We start from the raw sequence: 19631 nt of genomic DNA on the forward strand, positions 1-19631 counted from the left end.
TTAATCATAACAAAAGATGCGGATGTGTTGAACATTGTTGTTAAAGGGGCTTTACGGAGTTTTGAATTTTTATGCTCGCGATTGCTCCATCGGGCCAAAAGCGTAATGGCAGCTTCAATAGTAGGCTCGTGCACGACTCCTTAACGAAAATAACAGCTGAGACAGTCCCATGCGCGTGTGTGTGTGTGTGTGTGTGTGTGTGTGTGTGTGTGTGTGTGTGTGTGTGTGTGTGTGTGTGTGTGTGTGTGTGTGTGTGTGTGTGTGTGTGTGTGTGTGTGTGTCGCGGAGGACAGAGGACAGGAGAACACGCAGCTAATCAATTAAATAATTTGGTTCTGTACCTTTCTCTTCAGCACAGCTGACAAAGGTTTATGATGGGTCAGTCCTCCTGCATGCTCAGATCATGCTTGAAAAATTGTTCCAAAATGAAAGTTGAATCCACATTTTTTTTATCTGTGAATGCAATGCCGTTCGGCGAGTCTCAAATAAAAATTTGGGCATCTTACTGTAAAATAATATACCATTAATGTAAAAAAGAAACTCTAAATAAACTATGTTCAAATCCAGAATCGAAACCCAGGTCTTCTGCACGAGAGTCCGACGTCTTACTAGGTGAGCTAAAGCGCCAGTCACATCCTTTGTATCTGTAACATTTATACCCTTGATGACAGCTGAAACAATGTTCAAAGAACGGTTCGGAGCGAAAATGGCTATTCTGTTGCTAATTTGCATGAAATATCTAGAATAAAGTTCTACAGAAAGTAGCTAAGGGTCCTCAGAAATGTAGCTAGCTTTGTCACTAGACGTTAGGAACAGCAACAAAGTGGCACTACCTCTCTCTCTGCTGCCAAAGCTACGGATAGCAAATGCTACGGGCGATGCCTGAGCGTGAACGCGCATGAAGCAGCCTGCTCGACCCGAGCAGCTCTCTTTTTCTGTGATTTTACAGAAAAACAGGCAATCACAGTAAAAATGCCAGGGCTCATTCTACAGGACCAGGGCATTGCAGGAGAATGTATGAAGAAGAAATTTAATATTTCTATACATGTTTTGGCTGTCAAACTTCCATAATGCCCATTTCTGTGTTTTTTTTCCCCTAGATATCTGTTTCACCTGCTACACATCACACCCCAGTTGTTCTAAAAAAAGGTATCTCGGTGATCACACTGCATCAGTTTTTATAGAACTCATGAATACATCAACAAGTTTGACAACTAGCTGTGCTAATTGACTTTTAAATCACTTCAAACGCAAAACTCTTGAAGTCCTTGACACCATTTCACCCAAAAAGGACAAACTTATCTCTTGAAAACAAAACATTTCATGGAGGTTTACTAAATCTGTTACAGATCAGTAAAGAAAATGCAGGGAAGCTGAGCGTCAATTCAGAAAAGGTAAGCTACCAGATCACTACGAAAACTTCAGAATGTAGCTGAGCACTTACGACTCTGTATAAAATTAAGCAAGACAAGCCTTTATCTCCAAACTCATTAGTGATAACAATATCTGTGTTCTGTTTGCTACTATTGAGAGGTTAACAAGTTTCCCAACACAGTTAAACCCTGATTTCACATCCCAAACTAAGTCTAATGAGTTTGCATATTTTTTCAATGAGAAAATCATAAACATTAGATCAACCATTTATTCCTCCATGTCAACTAACACAACCAGATCACAGCTACAGCCACACAGTAAAACTGTGGCTAGCATGCTAGCTTTCAGTGAGATTAGTGCTAAAAAGCTAGAGAACATCGTAAGGATTTAAACCCATCTACCTACTGTCTGGACACTCTGCCAACTAACGTCAACAAGTTTTTTAGCTGCTTAAAAACTGATGTACTGGAAATTGCTAACTGTTCCTTAACGTCAGGTATTTTTCCCAAATCATTGAAAACCGCTGCTGTTAAACCTCTTCTAAAGAAAAGGAAATTGGATCTCTCAGTGATGAATAACTACAGACCAATCTTTTATCTCCCTTTCATTGGGAAAATTATTGAAAAAACTGTCATGATCCAGCGGAACTACTTTTTAGAGACAAACAACCTGCTAAATAGTTTCTGCTCAGGGTTTAGACAACACTGCAGCACTGAGACTGCACTTATTAAAGTATTAAATGATATTTGTCTAAATTCAGATTCAGGCAAAACATCTGTCCTGATGATGCTTGATCTCACTGCAGCTTTTGATACTGATTCATTCTGCTTGATAGGCTCAGAGACTGGGTGGGACTTTCAGGCACAGTCCATAGTTGTTTTCAATCTTATTGAAGACAGGGGTTATGTTGTTTCTACTGGTGATCGCAAATCAAAGCTGATCACCATGACATGTGGGGTTCCCCAAGGTTCAATACTCAGACCACTGCTCTTCAATCTCTACATGCTCTCCCTGGGTCAGGTCACAATCAATAACAATATTGCCTATCATAGTTATGCAGATGACACCCAGATCTACCTAGCTCTATCACCTAGTGACTGTGGTCCTCCAGACTCACTCTGTCAGTTTTTGGAGCAAGTTAAGGATTGGATGCAATTAAATTTTCTCCAGTTAAATAAAGACATGACTGAAGTTATTGTCTTTGGAAATAAGAGGGATAGGATGGAGGTTATTGCTCGACTTGTCTCCAGAGGAATAAAGACAATTGATTCAGACCTGAGCTTCACTGGTCACATTAAGGCTTTATTAAATGTTAGATCTCTTAGCAAGTGCTCTTAGCGTTTTATCATCTACATCAAATAGCATGACTCAGGTGTCTCATATCCAGGCAAGACCTAGAAAAACTTATTCATGTGTTCATCTACAGCAGGCTGGACTATTGTAATGGTCTTTTGACTAGTCTTCCCAAAAAAGCTGTGAAGCAACTGCAGCTTACTCAGAATGCTGCTGCTAGAGTCTGAACAAGAACCAAGAGAACCGAACACATCACTCCTGTTCTTAAATATCTACGCTGGTTACAAAAAAACGGCAGAATCCATTTCAAAATATTTCTACTAGTTTATGAAGCACTCAACGGCATGGCGCCAGACTATATGTCAGATCTCCTTCAGGTAAAAACGCCCAGCAGGGCTCTGAGATCCTTAGAAAACAGTCAGCTGGTAGAACCCGGGTCAGAACCAAACAGGGTGAAGCTGCTTATAGCTACTATGCTGCACACAGATAGAATCAGCTTCCTCATGACCTCAAATAGCCCCAACTCTAGAAACTTTTAAGTCAAAATTGTAAACCTTCATGATTTCATCAGCTTTTGAATAAATATGCTGCACCTTCTGCACTGTATTTGCTCACCCTTTAACTTTGTTTCTTATTCATTTTTAAATTGAATTTTCTGTCACGTTGATTTTAATGTTCTTGCTAATGGAAGCACATAGAATTGCCTCTGTGTATGAAATGTGCTATATAAATAAAGCTGCCTTGTCTTGCTCAGCATAGCAATGGGGTGAACCATCTGGGACTTTTTACTTTGGGATGGTGGACAAAATCAAGACTTTACATACGTGAATACATTTCAAATATGGATTACAACCCCCCCACCCTCCTCCCAAAACTGATGGAGATCAACAATTTCTCCATTGAAATTAACTCACATTTGCTGAAGATTAGTGCAGTTATTTAGCAGCACCCTGGGACTGCTTGCCCTCCTAACTCGTATGGAATCAGTAGGTATTTTCTACAACATATTGTTAGTACATAAACACAAGCTGTGATATGCCATGTGTTGTTGCTCATTTAAGTGAGTATTTACGTAATTTAAAGGCCCGATGAGAACCAGATGCATAGTTTACTATTTCAAGACCTGGAATGCCTTTGAAATGAAAAAAAAAAAGTAGAAATAAAGGCAGTGGATGCTCTGAGGAAGAAAATGACCCAAGTCTCATATAAAAATTTTGGAAAATAATGATTCAAAAGTATTAGTCAACGAGACCCAATACAATCAGTGGAATTTCATGTGATGCCTTAAGGTCATTGCACCAAGAGCCTATACTTCCATTAGGCTGAACCTGGACTATGGTCATTCTCTGCTTTAGTGACTAAAGGTTGTTTATATAGATTTATAGAAGAAGTAATCCGTCTGAAAACCCACTGCGGAACTGGTGGTGGTGTCTGTAAAATCACAATTACGTTCCGTGTCGATTTTTGAGAGCTACTGAAGATAAAGTCCAACCATTTCTGCTGATTAAACTCTTCTTCAGGAAGACTGGACAGGGATCCTTTACTTCTTGCAGACAAAAATTTTTTTCTGGGTTCTAGACATTATTTGACAAAATAATCATCATGCCCTGCCCGTCCCCTGGGCAAATTACACACTTGTCTGAGATATAAATGAACATAAGAGCAGTTTTCTTGTTTGCCCTATTTCTCCTCTAGAGCACAATTTATTATTTTTTTAAACAGCAAGAACTACACTGTGTTTTCCATTAAAGGGCATTCCATTCCAGCAAAAATTACAACAGGAGACTTTCCTGTTAGGATGTGATCCAACAACCCCAACAAAGAGTGGGACTGCTGATGTGGAACCAAGCCAGACTGGCTTTATTTACATTCAGGTATGGGGAGCTGAGCAGGGAACTGACATGACGACACGGTTCGTGGTTCCACCAGCGAGGCCTGCCTGGGCCTCTACCTCAACCCCAGGATGTGGGGGTCAAAACTGCTCAGCAGATTCTCTGGGGTGAAGGCAGCTGGAGAAACATATGATTTGTACTTTCTTTTAAACCCAGATTTCTAGGACTTACTAGAGATAAGTGCAGTGCAAAATGGGAACTTGAAACTTAAGGCAATAGATAAAGAATTCACGTGGGAGTGGAAATAAAGAAGTATACAAGAGCAGAGAATCAGATTTCCACATTTCCAGACACATGATCGAAGTGCAGCATATCCTTTTTATCTGAAGATTTATTTGGAAACAGGTGCTCCTTCTCTGGCCGGGCGGCGAAAGCAGTCAGTCTTCTCTTCGTAACATCTGATTCACATGAACTATGATTCCTGCTTGCCAAATAACAGATGCAAAGGTCAGCAATGTAGCTGTGTCAAATGAGGTTCATGAGAAAATTTAACCACAGCACGAGTTTACAATAAAACAGAGATTAAAACATACAGAGGAACAGATACATGTGAGCTGAGACTCTTTTGAGTTTTTTGTCAGTAAGACCATTTTTTTCAGTCTTAATTCCTACAATAATGGTGTGTGTGTGTGTGTGTGTGTGTGTGTGTGTGTGTGTGTGTGTGTGTGTGTGTGTGTGTGTGTGTGTGTGTGTGTGACCCAATAATGGCTGTGCAAAACAGAGCGAACCACTCAATGAGCCCTGTGGGATCCAAATTCTGGCCTGGGATTCATAAGCGTTATGCACCACCTTGGATTCTGGGCTGTAACCCACCCTCACCCTCTCTGTCTGTGGTTTGGGATGTTGTGGAGGTCGGGGTGAATCGCAGGTCAGCCACAGAAAAGCTTGCTTCATTGTGTGTCTCAGAGAATGAAAGATAGAGGGATGACCGAAAGAGAGTGAGGGATGGTAGGAAGTGAGGGTCGATGGTCGGATTGGCAGATGCGGGCAGGCGGGGCAGAGAGAGAAAAACAACATCAGTGGGAATGAGTTCAAATTGGATAGAGCAAGATTTCAGAAGTAGAGAGAGATGCGGGGGATGTTGTAAAAGATCTGGGGTAGATATATGGATATTTTTGCACTTTGGTTTCCCCTGATTTTTATTTTATCCATCTGATGGGATGAAAAACAGATTCTCAGCAGAAGAAATGCTTCAGGGCACATGGGTATCTTTAATGCTGCGCCAATGCCCCTGATAAAAAAAACAGCATCAAAAGCAACTCTTTCAGATTCCATGTGCAGTTCACACTATAAGAAACACCCCTTGCAGGTGCTGTATTGATCAAACCAATGGCAGCCATTGATGAGAGCATCTACCAATTATTCACAGAGGCAGGTTTCTATGAGAAATTTATATTTTTAACAGATTCTGGGTAACAGCGTTCCTTGTGAGGCTGATTGATGAGTGTTCAGTAATTGTCCATTGTGAAGAGATGTCAGATGGAGACAGCATGTCACCTCGCAGTGAGAGTAAAAGAGACGGCAAATGGAAGTGATTATGGCTAATATTCTCCATCTGGGAACGATTGCCTCAGAAGACGAGTTTCAAAGAGGAGCGCGGCGGGGAGAAAAGAAAGAGGCAACAGTAATTTGCACAGGATTTACAAATCTCCTGAATCAAATTTGAAAATCTTTATGCACGTCTTGTTCTGTTCCCCCAAAACACTCGTGTGCACACGTAAACAATCGCATGCATCCATCCCTCTATGATAGCACTAACTCTAACAATGTCAAAGAACAAAAAGATGAAATGCTCATTTTGGTGAGTTGGATTTGTAGGCTTGCACATTAATACTTTGTATATCTCAGAGTCTGTCTGTGAGCAATCAGGAACAGCCCAAGGAATAGATGCCAGTGTGTCAGAGTTGAGCAGGAGCCAGGTCAGAAGTGATCAAAGGCTTCTGAGGAGAGACAGTAGGGCTATCTGGTCCCAATTACTCTCAATCATGGGAAATTGGCAAAGTGCAGAGAGAATAAGATCTTCATGATGAGAGCAGGGGACCAGAAGAGTCAAGGTGGTCTGCTGACAACCCTACTTCACGGGGAAAATGGAAAATTAACATTGACGCTGTAGTCATAATCTCCACTCTGACATGGTCGTATTGACCCTTTGCACCTACGTCACCTGATCACGTGGGTCCGCCAACACTGAAGTACCGAACTTAGTGGACAAGTGGCGACTGAGGTTGATTTTTTAAACATGGTTTAGCCTGTTTTCTACTAGTTCAAGTCCAGCTCACTTGTGGGTAGATTTAGCATACCTAGGTGGGGCTCATAGCGGTTTATACAAAAGTTCAGCATTAGCTCACAAGTTTTAGCTTAAGTTCTCCCAGATGCTGCTCTTCACAATCTAAACAAGTTGTCGACTATGCCAGAAGTCACCCTGCTGGATTTTTAGCATTATGTTATGAACAGCATTTTACTTTACACTGGAGGAGATTTAAAACATAACAATAAAAGTCTAGCTCCCTACCAGTTTTTGTCACTAGCATGGTCACCGGGTTCAGCTGCTACTCACACACCAAGATGAGAGAAGATATCTCATAACGGTGAAGCTCGTCATGCTAAATAAATAACATAGATTTCACACAATCCTACATTGGAACAATATTATTATAATAAATAATAATTTTGCTATTCACTCTAGTAGACAGTAATACACATACTCTATGGTGAAATATAGGATTATCAATACTAAATAAGTAATATAAACACTTTATCATTTCAGGTCCATCACCATCAGTCCCTGTTTTCCTCCAGAAATACATGAACGTTAATATTACCCAGTTAAACGTGTTTAATGCAAATCCAAAAAGACTTTGATACCATCAAAGTTGTTTGTTGTGCAGCCAACCGCACAGCAAACTATTACTATTTTACTGTGAAATTAATTCAATAAAAGCGATTAAAAGCAACAAACTGGCTTGTTTTGACTAACTTCCCAGGAGTTTCAGCATGTGTGTCTTTCTGCCTTCTTTCTGGGGCAACGGTGGCACAGGAATTAAATGCTCACCCTGTAATCAGAAGGTTGCAGGTTCGTGCCCCACTCAGTCTGTCATTGTTGTTGTGTCCTTGGGCAAGACAATTAACCCACCTTGCCTGCGGTGGTCCTCAGAGAGACCAGTGGCTCCTGTGTAAAGCAGGCTCGCCTCTGTCAGTGCGCCCAAGAGCAGTTGTGGCCACAATGTAGCTCATCATCACCAGGGTGTGAATGTGTGTGTGAATGGGTGAATGACTGATTGTGCTGTAAAGTGCTTTGGGGGTTCCAGGACTCTGGAAGATGCTATATCAAATACAGGCCACATTTATCTAACACAGCAGAGGGGGCGGCCCCATGAATGGTGTGACATCACTTGCAAAGGGTCAATACTTCTTTTTTTAGATACAAATTCTGGGATCCAGTTGGGTATTTTGCAAGAATATGAGGAATATAAGAGAGTCTCAAATCCAACATGGATGCCTTTCTGGGGAAAAAAAATACAGATAACAATAACAAGATTTTGCTGTTGTTGTTTTTGTATCGCAAGAAAACCACCAAATAGCTCCCGAGCGCAGCCGTGTCTGCAGCTCACCGCTCCCCACTGGGATGGGTCATATGTGGAGGACAATTTTCACAACACTAGTGTGTGACAACTTCCCATGGGCTCACCACTCGTGGGAGGGGCCAAAGGGGTCGGGTGCAGTGTGTGACGGGTCGTAGTCGAGGGCGGGGACCTTGGCGGTCTGATCCTTGGCTACAGAAGCTGGCTCTTGGCACATGGAATGTTACCTCTCTGGTGGGGAAGGAGCCTGAGTTGGTGTGTGAGGTTGAGAGGTTCCGACTAGATATAGTCAGACTCACCTCAACGCATGGCTCTGGCACTGGTACCAGTTTCCTTGAGAGGGGTTGGACTTTCTACCACTCTGGAGTTGCTCCCACTGAGAGGCACCGAGCAGGGGTGGGCATACTAGTTTCCCCCCATCTTGGTGCCTGTACATTGGGGTTTACCCCAGTGAATGAGAGGGTAGCCTCCCTCAGCTTACATGTGGGGGAATGGGTTCTGACAGTGGTCTGTACTTATGCACCAAACTACAGTTCAGACTACCCACCATTTTTGGAGACCTTGGTGCTGGAGAGCGCTCCTTCCGGTGACTCCCTTGTTCTGCTGGGGGACTTTAACGCTCATATGGGCAACGACAGTGAGACCTGGAGAGGTGTGGTTGGGAGGAATAGCCCCCCTGTACTGAATTCGAGTGGTGTTTTGTTATTGGACATCTGTGCCAGTCATGGGTAGTCCACAATGAACACCATGTTCAGACATAAAGGTGTCCATATGTGCTCTTGGCACCAGGATACCTTAGGCCGCAGCTCGATGATTGACTTTGTTGTTGTTTCATCTGACCTGCGGTCGCATGTCTTGGACATTCGGGTGAAGAGAGGGGTGGAGCTGTCAACTGACCACTTCCTGGTGGTGAGTTGGCTCAGATGGTGGGGGAGGATGCCGTTCAGACCAGGCAGGCCCAAACGTATTGCGAGGGTCTGCTGGAAATGTCTGGCTAAGTCTCCTGTCAGAAGGAGCTTCAATTCCCACGTCCGACAGAACTTCCAAAATGTTCCGGGGGAGGTTGGGGACATTGAGCCTGAATGGACCCTGTTGAGGTGGCCGACCAGAGCTGTGGTCGCAGGATCGTCTGTGCCTGTTGTGGTGGCAACCCCCGAACCCGCTGGTGGATGCTGGCGGTTAGGGATGCTATCAAGCTGAAGAAAGAGTCCTATCAGGTCATTTGGCCTGTGGGACTCCAGAGGCAGCTGATGGGCACCGGTAGTCCAAGCGGAACGTGGCTCGGGTGGTTGCCAAGGCAAAAACCCAGGCATGGGAGGAGTTCGATGAGACCATGAAGCAAGATTTGCGTACGGCTTCGAGGAGATTCTTGTCCACCATCCAGCTCCTTAGGGGGGAAAGCTGTGCGCTACCAACACTATCTATAGTGGGGACGGTGAGCTGCTGAGCTCTACTCAGGATGCTGTGGATCGGGGGGCAGAATACTTCGAAGACCTCCTCAATCCCACAGACACGTCTTCCAGTGAGGAAGCATAGTCTAGGGACTTTGGGTTGGTCTCTTAAATCTCTGGTGCTGAGGTCACTGAGGTGGTTAAAAAGCTCCTCTGTGGCAAGGCTCCAGGGGTGGATGAGATCTGCCCGGAGTTCATTAAGGCTCTGGATGTTGTGGGGCTGTGTTGGCTGACGCGGCTCTGCACTATTGCGTGGACATCGGGGGCAGTCCCACTGGACTGGCAGACCGGGGTGGTGGTCCCCTTATTTAAAAAGGGGGACTGCAGGGTGTGTTCCAACTACAGGGAGATCGCACTCCTGAGCCTTCCTGGTAAGGTCTATTTAGGGGTTCTGGAAAGGAAGGTCCATGGGATTGTTGAACCTCAGATTCAGGAGGAGCAATGTGGTTTTCGTCCTGGCCGTGGAATGCTGGACCAGCTCTATACCCTTAGGGGGATCCTGGAGGGTGCGTGGGAATTTGCCCAACCAATCTACATGTGTTTTGTGGATTTGTAGAAGGCGTTTGACCGCATTCCTTGGGGGACCCCATGGGGGGTACTCTGGGAGTATGGGGTACCAGGTCCTCTGATACGGCCTGTATGACCGGTGTCAGAGCTTGGCCCGCATTGGTGGCAGTAAGTTGGGTTCGTTCCCAGTGAGAGTTGGACTCTACCAAGGCTGCCCTTTGTCACTGATTCTGTTCATAACCTTAATGGACAGGATTTCTAGGCACAGCCAAGGTGTGGAGGGCATCCATTTTGGTGGCTTGAGGATCAAGTTTTTGCTTTTTGCAGATGATGTGGTCCTGTTGGCTTCATCAGAACGTGATCTTCAGCTTTTGCTGGAGCATTCGCAGCCGAGTGTGAAGTAGCTGGGATGAGAATCAGCTCCTCTAAATCTGAGACCATGGTCTTGATTCAAAAAAGGGTAGAATGCCTTCTCCGGGTCAGGGATGAGGTCCTGCTCCAAGTGGAGGAGTTTAAGTATCTCAGGGTCTTGTTCACGGGTGAGGGAAAACTGGAGCGTGAGATCGATAGGCAGATTGGTGCTGCATCTGCAGTGATGCGGGCGTTGTACCGGTCTGTCGTTGTGAAGAGAGAGCTGAGTCAGAAGGCGAAGCTCTTGATTTACCGGTCGATCTACGTTCCTACCATCACCTATGGTCATGAGCTTTGGGTAGTGACCGAAAGAACGAGATTGCGGATACAAGCGGCCGAAATTAGTTTTCTCCGAAGAGCGGCTGGGCTCTCCCTTAGAGATAGGGTAAGAAGCTCAGTCATTCGGGAGGGGCTTGGAGTAGACCTGCTGCTCCTCCATATCGAGAGGAGCCAGTTGAGGTGGCTCGCACATCTGGTCAGGATGCCTCCTGGATGCCTCCCCTGGTGAGGTTTTCCGGGCACGTCCAACCGGGAGGAGACCTAAAGGTAGACCCAGGACACGGTGGAGGGACTATATCTCTCACCTGGCCAGGCAACGCCTTGGGATTTCCCCGGGGGAGCTGGCCCAAGTGGCTGGGGAGAGGGAAGTCTGGGCCTCTCACCTTAGGCTACTGCCCCTGCGACCCGACTCCAGATAAGCGGATGAAAATGGATGGATGGATGGATGGATGGATGGAAAACGTGGTCAAAAGTGGTGAGAATTTAAACAAAGATCTAGTCATATTTAAAAGAGTGTAATAGCCAAAAAACAAACAAAAACACCAACTAGATACTGAGAATAACTGATAAATAAATAAATAAATAAATAAATAAATAAATAAATAAATAAATAAATAAATAAATAAATAAACAAATAAATAAATAAATAAATAAACAAGTAAATGAACCTTGCTATATTTTCTTCACCAAATGTTTTTATCACTATAAAGCCTAGTTTATGCGTCTGTTTGTGTCGGTGTGCAGACACGCATTATCCATCCTCACGTGGGCTCTCCTGCAGGCTCGCAAGGATGGATGGAGTCAAGCCCACTTTTATAAACATCCATCAAACAAGGCGGAGAATGCAAGCTTATGACTGGTCAGGACGCCTCTTTTCCTAACAGTACACTGCCATTGTGCCCTCAAAACATAAAGAAAGCCAAAGATATCTAGCAGCAGACACAGAGCAACTTGAAAAATACCTTGCAGAAAAACTCTGAAAATATGAACGTTTTATTCACCCAGCAGACTAAAAAGATATACAGCAAGCATTTTATTCACGGAGGGAAATGACGGGGAATGTGGGTTTAGAGGTGGCAAGCACATGAAGAGGTGGAGGAGAGTGAGGGACAAATTTGTCTTTGTTAAAAAAAGTATCTGAAATACAATAAACACAATATAAACACAATAGTAAATGCACTATCTTGGACCAGATACATGACAGGATATGCCAAAACAGCGCTGCACCCTCTGTTGTCCTGGCGGAGGATTGCTTTGCAACACTTCCCAGGAGACTGAGAAATCAGAGTGTGCCTCTCCCTTGTGGAACTGATGCAAAAGCATACACTAGGCTTAAAACTACCAATTTTTGAGCACTTTGTGGGCTTAGATTTAGGACTTCGGTTTAAGTACTCAAAAACCTGCTTGAGTTGGGTTTGATGCTTGTGAAGGATCTGTCACGTTGAGAGGATGGCTTGGAACCAAAATGCAGTAAACCAGGATGACACAAGGCAGGAGTGGATATAAAGTGAAAATCCTTTTATTGTAGAATGAACAAAATAAATGCAAAAAGGCAGGGAGCCAAAATCCAAAAATCCAGAAAATGAGAACAGAGCTCACCTAGAGCACAAACTGGGGACGGGACAGGAAGCTCACACAGAGCACCAAAACAACACTGACAAATGTAACGTGAGGAAATATGGGTTTTCTGTGCCAAAGGTTGTATTTTGCCTGGCTGGGTAAGAGCTGGGTCGCAAAGAACTTTTACCCACAGATTAAGACCTTTGCCGACATGAAGTCTGCAAGAGTCTGCTGCAAACCATAACATCTGCCACCTGCAGTACCAGAAGATGGAGTTCTCATGAAAGCTAGTCATAATAAAAGAGTCTTACGCTTCCTTTGTTTTCGTCTTCGTCTTCGTCTTCCTCCGCTTATCCGGGTCCGGGTCGCGGGGGCAGCATCCCAATTAGGGAGCTCCAGGCCGTCCTCTCCCCGGCCTTGTCCACCAGCTCCTCCGGCAGGACCCCAAGGCGTTCCCGGACCAGATTGGAGATGTAACCTCTCCAACGTGTCCTGGGTCGACCCGGGGGCCTTCTGCCGGCAGGACATGCCCGAAACACCTCCCCGGGGAGGCGTCCAGGAGGCATCCTGACCAGATGCCCAAACCACCTCAACTGGCTCCTTTCGATCCGGAGGAGCAGCGGTTCTACTCCGAGTCACTCCCGAATGTCCGAGCTCCTCACCCTATCTCTAAGGCTGAGCCCGGCCACCCTACGGAGGACACTCATTTCGGCCGCTTGTATCCGCGATCTCGTTCTTTCGGTCATTACCCAAAGCTCATGACCATAGGTGAGGATTGGGACGTAGATCGACCGGTAAATCGAGAGCCTGGCTTTCTGGCTCAGCTCCCTCTTCCCCACGACAGATCGGCTCAGCGTCCGCATCACTGCAGACGCCGAACCAATCCGCCTGTCGATCTCCCGATCCCTCCTACCCTCACTCGTGAACAAGACCCCGAGATACTTAAACTCCTCCACTTGAGGTAGGACCTCTCCCCCGACCCGGAGGTGGAAAGCCACCCTTTTCCGGTCGAGAACCATGGTCTCAGATTTGGAGGTGCTGATCCTCATCCCAGCCGCTTCACATTCGGCCGCGAACCTACCCAGCAAGAGCTGAAGGTCAGAGCTGGATGAAGCTAGGAGGACCACATCATCCACAAAAAGCAGAGACGAGATTCTCCTGCCACCAAACTCGACACACTCCACACCACGGCTGCGTCTAGAAATTCTGTCCATAAAAGTGATGAACAGAACCGGTGACAAAGGGCAGCCCTGGCGGAGTCCAACCCTCACTGGGAACAGGTCCGACTTACTACCGGCTATGCGGACCAAACTCACGCTCCTCTGGTAAAGGGACTGAATGGCCCTTAACAGAAAGCCACCCACCCCATACTCCTGGAGCGTCCCCCACAGGGTGCCCCTGGGGACACGGTCATAAGCCTTCTCCAAATCCACAAAGCACATGTGGATTGGTTGGGCAAACTCCCATGCCCCCTCCATCACCCTTGCAAGGGTATAGAGCTGGTCCACAGTTCCACGGCCAGGACGAAAACCACATTGCTCCTCCTCTATCTGAGATTCAACTATCGATCGGACCCTCTTCTCCAGTACCTTGGCGTAGACCTTTCCCGGGAGGCTGAGGAGTGTGATCCCCCTATAGTTGGAACACACCCTCAGGTCACCCTTCTTAAAGATGGGGACCACCACCCCGGTCTGCCACTCCCTAGGAACTGCCCCCGATGACCACGCAATGTTGTAGAGACGTGTCAACCATGACAGCCCTACAACATCCATAGCCTTGAGATACCCAGGACGAACCTCATCCGCCCCCGGGGCTCCGCCGCTGTGTAGTTGTTTGACTACCTCAGCAACTTCTGCCCCCGAGATCGGACAGTCCATCCCCAGGCCTCCCAGCTCTGGTTCCTCCTCGGAATGCGCATTGGTGGGATTGAGGAGCTCCTCAAAGTATTCCTTCCACCGTCCGACTATAGCCTCAGTTGACGTCAGCAGCTCCCCATCCCCACTGTAAACAGTGTGAGCGAGTTGCTGCCTTCCTCTCCTGAGGCGCCGGACAGTTTGCCAGAACCTCTTTGGAGCCGATCGATAGTCTTTCTCCATGGCCTCACCAAACTCCTCCCACGCCCGAGATTTTGCCTCGGCAACTGCCACTGCTGCACCCCGCTTGGCTATCCGGTACCTGTCTGCTGCCTCCGGAGACCCACAGACCAGCCACGCCCTGTAGGCCTCCTTCTTCAGCCTGACGGCTCCCCGAACCTCTGGTGTCCACCAGCGGGTACGGGGGTTGCCACCACGACTGGCACCGGCCACCTTACGACCACAGCTAGCAACAGCCGCCTCGACAATCGCAGAGTGGAACAAGGCCCACTCGGACTCAATGTCCCCCAGGTGGGGGCTTCCTTTGTTTACTAATGCTAAATAATCATTTTACCATTTTACTCATTATAAATGTATTTTAATCAAATGAATTATTATTATGCTTTGGGTAATCATAATAACTATAATGAAGCCAGTGGCGGCTGGTGAAAAATATTTTTGGTGGGGCTGTGCTATTTTTTTATTTTTAAACAAACTTGTGCTTTCTGAGCTTTGTGCACAACTTCACTATTTCCTGAATTAAGCACAGCTCTTTTATTTCCTGTCTTACATCATTGGACAAACTGATTAATCCAGGTGTGTCTGACTATTGGCACGCTGCCTTACAGACCAAGGTTGAAAAATACTGCATTAAATTGCACATAAAATAACACGACCACAAATGGTAAATAGGCAATGCAAGAGGCAAGTAACAAAAACATTTTGTTTAATTTCAACAATCGAGAGAACACCAAAAATTAAGAGCAGGTCACTGTTACAGTAATGGTAGGAAACACTACTTAGACAAAATGCCAGAAATTTACACTGTTAAATATTTCTGGAGTGTTGTGCCAAGGTCAACTTTATACAAAGATCAAGAGGATGCATTTGTGTGTGTGTGTGTGTGTGTGTGTGTGATACCTCATTTGTACAGAAATGTTGCCCTTCTGTCCTTCTGAGTGGAAAAGCTCTCGATTAGCTTTTTATTGAAGTCAGGAATGTTTGTGACAAGCTTTTTTTTCCATGGAGAGCATGGCAAGAGCATTCAGCCCATCCTGTGTCATGGTGTTCCTCAAGGAAAGTCTTAATCCTCTTTAAAGTAGAAAAGCACCTTTCTGATTCGGCTGTGGTCATGGGTGTGGTGACAAGAATCTTCTTTTGCATGGCTCAGGATGGTGTGAAAAACCTGTCATATGATAAATAAAACACAACAGATAAGTACATAGGAAACACTTTCATAGGAAATAATGTCATCAGTATCCTCTTACAAATGTCATATTTCCCAGTTTTTGTGACAATAAAACATTTCTGATTCTCAATCAGATGTTTTTACATTTGAGGTAAAAACATCTCATTGAGAATCAGAAATGTTTAATTGTCCCAAAAGGGAAATTTGTTTGCTGCAGCAGAAGTGTAACAAGTAAACTGGAATCAGATTGATGTATGTACAAATTTACATGAAATACACATTTACGTGATTAAATATGTATAATAAGTATGTGTGTTGAAATTAGTTTTTACAGTTATTGCACATTAAACATGTTATTAAACAAATGTCCCAGTTTGTGGGACAACCAAGGATTTCTGATTCTGATTGTCTTGTTCACAGAAATGTAATGTACAGCTTACCTCTGCACCCAGCTGCTGTTGTTCCCTTGTCGAGCTGCATGGCAACGTTAGCTCTGCTGCCTAGCATGGCTAGCTTCACCGTGTTGTTGTCCATGTGTGCCCGGGATGACTCGTGTTTCTTCACCTTCTCAGAAAAATGTTTCATGTCTGTAACTCCTGACTCATCCATGCCTTATCTGTCCCAGCCGTTTTGAATAACAAACACGGAAAGCAAAGTAACGCATTAGCGTGATTGCATCCAGCTAGCCAAGCCTTCCTGGTGTACCAAGTTCGGGAGAAGCCTAGTGTGTACAGTTTACCTCTCTCCTTCTCCTGCTGGCTTATCTTTACGTCGGGCTGATCTGGTCCAAGCTCTTTGACATTAAGTTTTTCCACCATAGTTCTCCTCTCGAACGGATACTGGAGAAGAGACCGAACTGAATTCAGTGGCTGCTGAGATCCGGTATCCATGCTGGTTGTAGGCGCACAGGCGGCGTCCATGTTACATCTGCGTCACGACCAAAAACGACTCTGCCGAGTTCTACCGAACACCAACGAATCCTTTGGCGGTAGCTCCATCGCCCATCATGCTTGAAACGTTCTGAAACAACGTCAACGCTGATTGGATACATTCCCATTCCTACCCTTTGATATTCTTGTCAGCAATTGGACAGCTGGTCTCATCCTGTTTGGGCGATTGAAAAACAGCACACAGCCTCCACCGCTCGGCAGAGACCGGCAGAGACCAATATATATATATATATATATATATATATATATATATATATATATATATATATATATATATGTATATATATATATATATATATATATATATACATATATATATATATATATATATATATATATATATGATTTATTTTTGTTACAAAACACACAATTAACTTAGAATATGTGATTATTGTTAATTTTATTTATTTATTTTTTTTTTTAATTAAAAACACGGAAAAACTGGGAGGGCGGCGCCCTATCGCCCTCTACTGGCCAGCCGCCACTGAATGAAGCAATGCTTAATTAAATAATGTTTTGAGGATGTTTTAGTGGTGACCTTCACACTCGCTCACACAGGTCTACTCTCACAGTAAACTCCAAAACACATTTGCTCTGACGCACGTTTGCTTTGAGAAGAGAAGGGACTTTTGGTAAGTTTCAGTTCATGATTCAGTTCGTGTTTGACAACGAAAGAGAGAGGACGTGTGAACAAACGCTAACGGGGGAATGGAGCCCACCGGCTCTTGTCCCCCCCCCCCCACGCTATTACTGTCAAGTCAGACAGGATAGCTGAATTGCAACCGCCAACGCAGACTCTTCCAGAGTCTTTGATTTTCTGAGTAATTTAAACTTAAGAAAGCGCATCTGCAAACGCTTCAACAATGTGTACCGGGGGGCATCTCTGGACCGGATCGTCGCACACCTTCGTCTCCTCTGCCAGCCAAGGTGTGACCTGGATAAACATCCTCCTGAGGTCCGGATCTGAACGAGGGTCCTCGTACGGTGAGGCAGAACACAATAGATAGCGTTTGATGCATCTTTTCTAATAAGAACCAAGTTTAATTCAAACCATCGTTTTCACTCAGACACCTGTTTCTTCCTGAAGCAAATTCAGACGCACACACGCATCCATAATCACATCACATCATTCTCAATCTTTAGCACATCCAACACAAGGTCTATTTGAGCAAGTTTAAAATATCAACTGTTAAAGATTGTCCAACAAAGTTGCCAATGTTGATTGTTATTTCCTATGCTTGTCATTTCAAAATCATTAGTTTAATTTGAAGAATTAAATTTTTTAACTTTCAAACTTGTCTCTTCATTGAAATGAAACACAGACCCACGGATATTATCGTCAGTTTATCGATGAAAACAACCTTTGAGTCTTCTTAATTCTATAACATTTGGTTATTAATTTATTAAAAATTGATATTCCGAATTAATATGTAGGATGGTTCATCTTTCATAAAAGAACATAAACCATTACACTACACAAACAACAATGGACCGACAAGACAATGAGAAACAGACAGGGCTTTATAGACTGGGGCATAATGGGAGGCAGATGAGCTGCAGGTGTGTGGGGAGAGAACTAGGTGAAGGCAATAACTAATCAGGGAGGAGGAGCAGGAAGGAGCAAGGGAGGACACCGGACCTGACAGGGGAAGAACACACACACACACACACACACACACACACACACACACACACACACACACACACACACACACACACACACAGACACACAGACACACACACACACACACACACACACACACACACACACACACACACACACACACACACACCTAGCTGAGAAGGACACACACACACACACACAAAACTGAAATAATAGACCTATAGAAATATGGTGGGGAGACCAAGAGAACATGAAGAAAACCATAAGGGAGCTGAGGACAAAAAGGCTGGAGCTACAACTGGAGGGGCTGGGGATGACCTGAAGGGCTACAAACAGAAGGCACATAAATGAGATGCAGACAAAGGACACATGAGGGCGCTATGAGACACAAAGGGGAATCTAGAGAGGGATGGAGGACATCAGGAGACACATGGGGAAAGACGCTGACACAGACCATGACAGGATCATGCATTGAAAATTACTCACTTGGGTTCACATCAACACAAGTTCTGTTAAAAAATCAGAGTGATGCATCTGAGTGACCTGTCTGACAGATTCCACATGTTGATCCAACAGTAAGTAAATAAACAGAATCCTAGAGTGTGGGAGGAACAAGTAAAAACATGGAAAATGGAGATTCAGCAGTTTTCCAGATGGTGATGAGCAGATTGCCTACTGATTGTGTGATGAGATCATTTAAAAGATAAATTAATTTCATATCCATTCAGACTGCTATACACCCTAATGTTTATGTTAGTTTTGTGAATTTCAAAATTTAAAAAGTTAAACCATAAATTTTGTAACTCTCAGTTTTGAGTTACTTTCATTTCCAACCTGTGGATTTGAAATCAGCCTTTGAGTAACAATTACTTATGTAACTGCAGAACTCCAATTAGTGTTATTACCATCAGTAATGTGCAAAACCTTTTTTTTTTCTAAATAAACTATTAACTGTGTGCTGGTGAAGGTTCTCAGTCATGTTCCAGGCAGAACTAACAAAGCCCCTCAGATGAGAAGCAAATTGTCTTCAAGAAACTAAAAAAGTCCAGTTGCCTTCATTTGAACCCAACGGTGTGTTGTGTTAACAGGCAACAATAAACAAGAGCAGCACTTTAAAACCATTGAGAATCACTGATAATTAACCATTAACAAGGTGTGGGAATGTAATAAGTTAGAGAAACTTTAGACGAGCCAACAAAGGCTTTCCTTCTTATGTAAAGGTGTTGAATGGACTACATTTCCCCACACAATGAAAGGTGATAAAGAAAAGAGAGATAACCAAACAGGAGTAACAAAAGGGATTTCACTTGCTGTGGGTTTGTCAAGTGGCTCCTTCTCCTCTGTGATTGGTTGGATGTTCCAGCTAAAGAATGCAAAGAAAAAGAAAGAAAAAACAAAAACTTTACCCTCTGCTGAGCACCTCCTTGCTCAGATCTCCCCATCCCCCA

The 19631-nt window shown here is 44.5% G+C and overlaps 1 long non-coding RNA gene across 1 annotated transcript; it reads right to left on the reverse strand.

The window, feature by feature from the left end:
* Positions 1 to 15339: 15339 nt before the first annotated feature.
* On the reverse strand, positions 15340 to 16613 carry LOC139071394 (uncharacterized). Its single transcript, XR_011521296.1, has 3 exons — positions 16349 to 16613; positions 16050 to 16225; positions 15340 to 15606 (listed from the first exon to the last, which is right to left on the reverse strand). It is a non-coding gene; the product is annotated as an uncharacterized lncRNA (long non-coding RNA).
* Between the last annotated feature and the right edge of the window lie 3018 nt (positions 16614 to 19631).

This window comes from Nothobranchius furzeri, chromosome 8 (genome assembly GCF_043380555.1).
Source record: "Nothobranchius furzeri strain GRZ-AD chromosome 8, NfurGRZ-RIMD1, whole genome shotgun sequence".
Lineage (NCBI taxonomy): Eukaryota > Metazoa > Chordata > Actinopteri > Cyprinodontiformes > Nothobranchiidae > Nothobranchius > Nothobranchius furzeri.